The following is a 9860-nucleotide window of genomic DNA, read 5'->3' as shown; positions in this document are numbered from 1 at the left end:
TTCTGTTGTTTAAGTCACCCAGTCTATGGTGTTGTCATATCAGCTCAGACTGACAAAGGCAGGAATTCCAAACACATAAAGTTCAGGGTCAAGGAGAAATTTGAAGAAAGTTGCTATACATACATTTTAGGACTCCCATCTTTGCTGAATTCTTCCTTCAACTGTCAGACACTCCAACATCCCTAAACTCTCTTCTGACGCCTCAAGCCAATAAAGCTTCTACCTCTTAGTTTAAGCTGCCAAATGTCACACCGACTGAGGAGTGACTTTGAGGAAATGTAGTAATTTTGTGTCTATGGTTTTCTTCTTTCGAGAGTTGATTCTCTTTTATATTTGCTTGCTTTGGCCATCTCTCAATACCTTTGAAGAGTTCATTTATATTTTGTACAGTGATTGCAATTGCTTTCTGCAGCAGTATTCATCCAATACCAACTACTTTGTTATTCCTAGAATGTCTTTGCTTATATTTTTAAATAAATTGCCACCCCCAGTTCATTTACCAGAAAATTAGGTTAATTCTTTTAGGGCACTTAGCAGAAAGCATAGAATTGTGAAGCTGGATGTTTGTTTAATAGCATCTTTAGAGGTAGGTATTTACCTATATAGTAACCAGTTGCTATATTAAGGACTAGACCTACAATGTATCAGAAATGATTTTACTTGTTTATCAATTGCCTTATTAATTACTGAGTGTTCACTGTATGTCAGATGCTATGCCTTTGTAGGTATATACTGGTATTCAAAACAGTCATGGGACAAACATATTTCATCATTTTGTTTCTCTACATTTATGAAGGGTTATTTATCTAACCACTAATTAAATTATAACTTTTATTTTTGAAATTAAATGAGTTAATAAGCTACATGCACACTATTTTACACTATTAAATTAACTCAGATATTAGTTTTAGGCAAGGGACAGTGGCTCATGTCTGTAATCCCAGTACTTTGGGAGGCTGTTGGGGGTGGATCACATGATGCCAGGAGTTGGAGACCAGCCTGACCAACATGATGAAACCCTGTCTCCACTAAAAATACAAAAAATTAACAAGTTATGGTGGTGCACACATGAAATCCCAGCTACTTGGGCTGCTGAGGCATGAGAATCGCTTGAACCTGGGAGGCAGAGTTTGCAGTGAGCCAAGATCACACCACTGCACTCCAACTTGGGGGACAGGGCAAGACCCTGTCTCTAAAAATAAAGAAAAGATATTAGCCTTTTGTTGTATATTTCTTACCACAGTATTCAGACACGATCTGCTGTTTGAGAAGTACAATGGTATCAGACATGCCAAAAATATATAAATGATATTAGGGTCAACTGAAGATTTTAATATAGGTGAGAGATTCGCATATGGATTTTTTACAATGCAGTAATTTTCCAGAAAAATAATAAATGTGCTAGAAAGTTATTTTTCTAGTCATTATGACAATAATTTCACATGTGGCTTTTATTCATTGGAGGTAAGTTATCAAATTCAGAATTGGATTGGAAAATATCTATAATCTAAAACTCATAATAACATGCGAATATATGTAGCATCTGGACATTATTATTAAAAAAATATACATATATACAAATATACACGTATAAAATATACACATATAAAATATACATTATTTTTAATGATTTAAAATGTTTAAAAGACTAATATGCACAATCCCAAAGCCATTCTACTGTACTATGAGTTTAGAAAATTCTTGTAGTAAGAACTATTTTTCTCTAAAGCATGCTTCAGCAAAATAATTTCCTCTCAGTGTTTTACAAATACCAAATTCTTCCTACACACAAAGGCAGGACTCACCACTATCATGACCAAATGTCCCACTTAAAAAAAAAAAAAAGTAGAGCATAGAAGTCTTTAATCATTCCCTGATTAAATTATTGAACTCTGTACTACTCTCTTCAATGCATTCTAAGACAGAAGCCTTACAATGAGGTTTCCTGAATGGCCTATTTTACTAGCCAAAAGAAGTAAAAATGGGAGGTATATTTGTCTCCTTGAAAAGGTTATAAAACTATTTTGTAAAAAGTTTCCCTTGGGGGCTTTCCGAAAACAACTGGGTCAATTCCACGTCAAAACACAATGAACAAAACATATAGAAGACCAGACTTTTGGAATCAGCAGCTGGACTACCTGCAGCTTTCCTTAACAAGTGGGCCAATTCCACCTGGAAACAGAATGAACATGGGATATAAAAGGATCAAAATTGTTTGAACCAGCAGCTGTTCTACCCGCAGCAGTTAATCTTTCCTGGCAATCTGTTAGAGACATACATTCCTCAGGCTAACAGGACTAAGAACCTTTTTGCTGACTGCTGTGCCTCTGGGACGTGCTCAGTAACAGTTCCTTCCACAAGTATGTGGAATGTGTCAGCTATACATTTAACAGGGAGAAATAGCAACTTCCATTTCAATTTGCATGTAAGAAAGTGAATATTGATGGTCAGGCTTACTAAAGAAATACAAATCAATTTATTACTTAAGTTCTAGTTTCACCAACAATATACTGGAGATGTTTCAAAGTGTGCTAACGATGATAGTAATATAAAGCCTGTATTTAGAATAGTACGATGTCATAGTATAATCTATCAGTTCATTTAAAAATCAAACACTATATATCAAATGATATGTGAGTAAGCTCATTATGTGAGCCAAAGATCTATGTGACTTGCAGACATTAACTCACTTAATCAACTTCTTCAAGGAGTAGGAACCATAGAACAAGCAATCCAAGACACTGAGAAGTTAAGAAACTTATCCATGGCTACACATTTCACAAGCAGCCAAACTGAGATTCCAACACATGTTGTCTGAGCATAAAGGTTATGTTCCTGATTAAAAAATAATTTTATATATATATATATAATTATACACACACACATACACATTAGACAAATGAATAAACCCTGGAAATATTTTCTTCAAAGAAATATAAACAAATATGCATGAATGCTTTGAATTTTAAGTTGTTTAAAAAGTATAATTCAAATCTCTACATATTGTCTACGGTTATTGAATTCATTGTGTGCTATTTTGTGCCAAATATAAAATATATTTATAGTATATTTAAAATATTAATGCTATGTAATATTTCTCTAACCATATTAACCACTTAAGAAATTTTCTTATAATTAAGGTGTAATATGAAATGTAATAATTTTATTATTATTGCTTTATGCTTTTCAGTTTCAAACTGTTAAGTGTACATAATATGTATGGCTAATTTAGTGATAGTTTGAATTGTTCAATTTGTGACATATAATTTTTAATCAACTTTACAGCCTGGTTCTAAATAGTATTTTGGATGGAAATATATGAGAATATATATATATATTTTAACCTTAAGAGACAAAGTAACTTACACAATGAAATCCAGATATTAATTTCTTATTCAATTATACTTAAGATTTTTAATGGAATATTAACATGATTGCAGGAGTTTAAGAAGATATATACTGGCTTCAGAGAAAGGTAGACCCATTCTAACGAAAGTACTTTAATTTTGAACAGACTTCATAAAATTTTATATTTCATATTTCTCATTTTTATGTAAATGAGATAATTATAAATAAATAATTAGTAATATCTGTACAAATCATAAGAATATTCAAACCACAGGAAAACTTGTTGTCTGCTGGACAATTTTTCATTAGGTTGCTTTTAATGAGTGATCATTTTATCTAGTTGGAGTTTGTCTATTATTGTACAATTCAGAGATCTCAGCCTCTGAAAGTGTATAAAGCTAAGCTCAAACTCAAGCTTTAGCAGAGATTAATTGTACAGACCAGGATATGTAACAAATGCTCTTTCCTACTTGGATTATGAAGATAATAATAAAATTCATCTCATATAATTACTATGAGTGCATTTTAAAAGTGATAATACACAATATGTATTTATATCAGAGACAAATACAGTATACTCACCCCAAATACAATATACTTATCCCACTGAATACAATATACTCAGTCCACTGGGATGACCATCCATCTTACTTTTCCCAAGGCTATCCTTGTTTTACTAGTAAAATTCCTGAGTACCAGATAACCAAAACAGCTGGCTACCTTACATCACTCACACAGCATGTATATACATATGTATTTTTTCTTATGTTTGGGAATATGATTCAAATGTAAAAAACAAATAAAAATGAAGAGGAAAACTTTGGATAAATGAATACGTAAAATGATAGACCAATTACAATATCGAATGACTTACTTATCCAAAATGTAACTTTCCAATAATTTCAACAGATAATATTAAGAGCCAGGAACAAATAATGTTTCTTAAAAAAACAGAAGAGATGCTTCAAATTCTATGAACACAGGCCATGGGATTTACTCATATAAGAAGCAACCTGCCTCAAACTCTACTATTGTTCCCCAAACAATTCTATCAGGCTTGTTATTGGCTTTTCACACTCATAGGAGAATAGAAGCAAGAGTATGGCATGTTATCGACAGTCACCTTCAGAAATGACTTTTTGGATCTATCTAATGACAGGAATTTTTAAAGAGTAGTATAAAAAGTTTAAGCTTTCCATAAAAATTATGAAAATTAAAGATGTAACTGGAGGTGAATTCCACTGATACAGTTTAAATCATGAGCTGGTGGCAAGGAATATAGAAACATGAGCTAATGTGAGCTAATAAAGTACCATTCATTGAAGGGAAAAACAGAGAACAGACAAGGTGACATATCTTGCCTTAGAGCACAGCATAAGCAAATGCACAAGGTTGACAATACACAGAATTAAGTTAACCTTCTCTTTAATATTATTAAAAAAGTATTTTATTATTTCTTATTACTGAGTGCCTACTATATTCATTTCCAAATAAGATCACATTGTGAGGAATTAGACGTTAGAATTCAACGTCTTATTTGGGGGGAACAAAATTGACCTCAGAACAAAATGAATGTGGGGCAGGAGTGGAAGGTCAGTTGGGAAATTATTGCTATAGTTCAGAGTCTAAATGAGTGTTTTTTCCAAGACTTTAGCTGTGAAGATTGGAAGAAGGTATAGTGGCAGAGAATGGACCAGGTGCAGTTATGAATTAAATGTGGAGGATGAGCAAAGAAAGATTCAATTATAATTTGTGTACTTTTGATGTTAACAATGAAGGAAATAAATGGTGGCATTAACTGAAATAGGAAATATTGACAAAATAACGAAGAACAAATTTTATAAAACAAAGTGTGTGTGTGTGCATGCCCACGTGTGAGTGTGTGTGTGTGTGTGTAATGTGTTATGTTGGATATAAATATCAGATCCTCAAGTGGAAGTATATAGAAAGTAGTTGACATACCGGGCTAAAGTTCAGGGGAGAATTATATAAATGGGTGTTTCAGTTCTACGTATTGATGGTATCTGTAATCTTGGAACTGGATGAGAAATCACAAGAAAGAAGCCCAAGACTGAGCGGTATGCTCCTTAACAATTTAAAAAGAGTGCTTAGACAGAACAATTTCTGAGACATGTTATGAAAAATGGAGTTCTTCAGCAATACAGCTGCTAAAATGAGATAAAGAGATAAAATCTGAATAGGTGATGGTAGTTTCTATGAAATGATGTTGTGTGTATGTATGTGTGCACACGTGTGCATGTGTGTCGAGAGAGTTTATCTTGAGGATTCTTTCTTTTATTAAGGTCCTTTTCTACAGAGACATGAATATACACTTGGTATTCAATGCTAGTTATAAACAAAAGATTATGCAAATGGCTATTTGTCTCTGTTGGTAATTGGGGTGGCAGGGGCTAAACAAAACTCTCCTGTAATAATCCATTCACTTCCTTTATTGGAAGGTGGTGGATATTGGGGTAAAATCATATGACATAGTCTACTATCCTTAACTAAATAACTAACTACCGTCAGTAGTAGTTCCTAGTAGTAGGCTAACGGTGTTTGCTAGGAAGAAATTTTCATCCACAGAGGATGCATTTGCTCTTGGTAAATAAACTCAGAACCTATGGATTTATGGAAAATGTTATACACACTGGTGTATAATGTAGAATAGTTTCATAAATTACATGCTCCAAGCTGTGTCAGGTAATATTCCACATTCTTCACTTGGAAACTCACCTATGTACTCTCTGGGTCAGAGAGTCACCTATGCCCTCTTTGAGTCAGAGAGTAGACAACTAATGTAGCAAAAGAAACACCTGAGCAACCACTCTTGTATGTCTGTCTTATGCCTGTGTTCATTGTGCCTCTTGACAGCTTGAGTATTTGAAATTGTTAGCAAAGCTTGTTACAGGATAAGAGTTCTGACTAGTGTGAACCTGATTTGACAAATGTGCCATTTTGATTAGGTAAGTAATTACTCTCATGCCAATCCTCTTCTACGCTTCTACAAGAAGGCTCCCTTAGGGCATTTCTTCTCAAAGCCTCTTGAGTAGAAATACTGGAGATCCTTATCACCGTACCCTCTAACAGTTATGGCTACCGATGCTTTGGGCCAGAAAAACAAGGGTTATCAAATAATGAGTTTGGATTTTTGAGATCATGACCCTTGAAGAAAAGTTTCAACTCTATTTCCACACTACTCTGTATTATTTATTAGTGTAGATGATCTGCAATATATATTGAAAGAAATCCAGGTAGAAATCAGTAAAATTGTAAAACTGTCAGTGTTCAAAAAGTGAAACTTCAGAGGCCAGGCATGGTGGCTCATGCCTGTAAATCCTAGCACTTGGGAAGCTGAGTTAGGAAGAACACTTGAGACCAGGAGTTTAAGACCAGTCTGGACAACATAGCAGGATTCTGTCTCTCCAAAAAGTTAAATTAAATTAAAATTTTAAAAAATGAGACTTTAGTTATTGGGAAAATTTTAATGTTTTATAGTATATAATCCCTGGAGTTCCAAGAAGATTTTATTGTCTGTACATTAGAGACAGATTCTAAGAGGGAGCACTCTATATCAGTTATATGAACATTATTATCTAAAATATTCAATATAGAATGTTGATATTTTCAAGTCACAAGCATTAATTTAAACCAATGTATTTATTTATTTCAAAAGCCCTTCCTCCTTTTTATCTTCTTTGACCTTAATATGCCTCATTTCCATTTCAACCTCCAAGGCTATCTGGAAAAGATGGCCTCAACAGAACATGAAAGAATAAAAGGTTCAATTATTACATTTTGAATACAGAAAAACAAAAAAACCTCACCAATAACTCAAGTTATGATTTTAAGCACTAAATCAACGTTATAGTAACAAAAAAATACAAAACAAAACAAAACAAAACAAAAAAACGTAGTCACTTTAGAGTTTTCAAAATCACACAGCATTTCACCTCTGCAATTCTACTCCATGGGGTGAAATAAGATTAGGGGTCTGTATTTGGTCACCTATTGACATCTGCAGAAGTCCACCATATGTTGAAACTGCATGATTCCTGGCTTTTTCCTTCCCTCTGCTGACATTCCACAAAAATCTCATCTCAACTCTCTTGGTACAGTCCAAATCAGTCACTGTTTTTGTAGCCTCTTATCACTGCAGAAAGACTTCTGAGTGCTGCCTCTGACTTGACAAATTAATGTGCATTCTCCAAGGTCATTGGGCCAGCTGCTTCTCTTCCCATTGATTCCACAGGAAAGGCAGCAAGGTTCTCTCTCCATGTCACTGCCCCCTACCAAAGCCAATTTTCTTCTACTATTGCTACAGCATGTTGGCTAAGGATGCTTCTGCTGAGCTCCTCTCTACCAGGATCCTGTGAAGGAATTAAAATAGGCATCAACTCTACACTCTTATGCCACTATAATATGCACTGTATTATACTCTGCACCTCAAAGCTCAGATCAAAGTGCCCTCCCAGGGATTTCCAACAATATTAGATTCTGTTTTCCTGTTCTCTTAGGTCGCTTCCAGCCCAGTCATGAAATCCTTACTAAGTCTAGAGTAGAAAATCTGGCCCATTAGTCAGCAAACATTCTTTCCATATTTGGTGTTTGTTTTTAAATAACGTTCGATCTTAGATTGTAACTGCCATACTCTAGAAAATTTTTTAAAAATCCTTTCTTGCAAACAACAGTGATTTTTTTGAAAGACTATTTTGGAAATCAAACATTGATCATTGACCCCTTTATGCTTTGGCATTCTGTTAAGACCGCATTGCACAGATAGCCCTAAATGCTTGAAATGGCATATGAGAGGATGGTAAGGATTAGAGGAAGAAATATTGGAATGACTAAATACATTCACATAAACCAAGCAAATTCTTTGTTACAGGACTGATTCTGAGAAAATAACAACAGTAACAAAATTTTTGGTCTTTTCAACTCCCTACCTAAAAGAAGTAGAACAAATAAACTGAAAACGATAAACTCATGTACAACCCCTGAAACTAACCCAGTTGATAAGGCAACTTCATGAACTCAAAATACAACACACAATAAATGCCTGCATGGTGTCAGCATACGTTCAGGAGAAAGCAAAAGGTAATAATTATCTGACAGACCTGAGAAAGAGGAGGTTCAAAATGATTTAGAGATACTCCTTGGAAAGCATGTTGAGACAACTTCAGAACAGGAACTGAAATGGGTAGGGGTTTTGCTCAATTGATAGAAGGGCGATTACAAGAAGTTCCTGGTAGGATCTGTATGGGGCTAGCGTAGTCACTTATGAACACTTGAAACTCATCATTCAGAACTCCTTTCCAGGATAGCTCCCCGTAATGAGGAGAGGATGCTAAGAGTGGAATCAAAATTTAATAGGAAAATGATAATAGATAGTGAACATCCACATAAAAGTGGGAGAAGTAAAAGAACCAGGAAATATTAAAAATCAAATCACCATGCATTTGGTCACTCACTACACAAAAACCAGAAGAGGCGGTCTACAAAGATAGAAAAGGTAACCAGAACCACACAATCTTCTAAAAGCTTAAGAAAACCAAATTGATCAATAGAAAAGTATGAAAATTGTTGAGTTATGTCCACATACATGCCATATGTTGAAATCCTAACCCCCAGAATGTGACCTTACTTGGAGATAGGATTTTTATGAGTTAATCGGTGATGAAAGGTAAGTCATTAGGAGAGCCCTAATTCAGTATGACTGGTTTCCTAATAAAAAGAGGAATTTGAAGATAGATACACAGATAGGAAAAAGTAGCATGTGAAGATTTTGAGTTATTATACCACAAGCAAAGGAATTATCAGAATCTAGGAGAGAAGCCTGGAAATGTTCTTCCCCTCACAGGGGAAGTTTGTTCTCAGAAAGAACAAACCCTACCATCCCCTTGACTTCAAATTTATAAACTTATGAACTGTGAGGCAACAGGCATCTGTTATTTAAAGCACCTAGTCTGTGGTATTTGTATTAGTTGCCCTAGCAAACAAATACAGAGATCAAATTCTATGTAAAGTTAACATTAGGGAAAACAAAACACACAAACAAAAAGGGCAGAATAACATCCCTACAATGAAAATATATCCATTGAATAAATGAAAAACATATTCATAAAACAAATGAAAACTGTATATTTTAAAATGAGCTAATAATGTAAGAAAATTATGACATAAAATAATCAGGTGAAACAAAATTTAAAAGACTCAGATATAAGGTGCCAAATCTTAAAAGAAATAAATTATAAAAAAGAAAAATGATGTAAATAAAAAGTGAACAAAAGATTAAAAATTTGATAAATTGTTAAATATCAAAGACAAGTAAAGACTATTCAAAATAGAGAAAGATGAAATACCTGAACAAAAGAGCACAAAAATACAAAAATAAATTCAAAAACGTTTTTGAAATACAAAAAGACATTTCCAGTAAAATTATTGAAATCTTAAGAAAAAGCATTATTTGGCCATCTAGGTTAAAAAAGTAGAAAGTGATGTGTACTAGAAAA

This window comes from Mandrillus leucophaeus, unplaced genomic scaffold (genome assembly GCF_000951045.1).
Source record: "Mandrillus leucophaeus isolate KB7577 unplaced genomic scaffold, Mleu.le_1.0 Scaffold784, whole genome shotgun sequence".
Classification (NCBI taxonomy): domain Eukaryota; kingdom Metazoa; phylum Chordata; class Mammalia; order Primates; family Cercopithecidae; genus Mandrillus; species Mandrillus leucophaeus.
Note: the sequence above shows the minus strand (reverse complement) of the source record.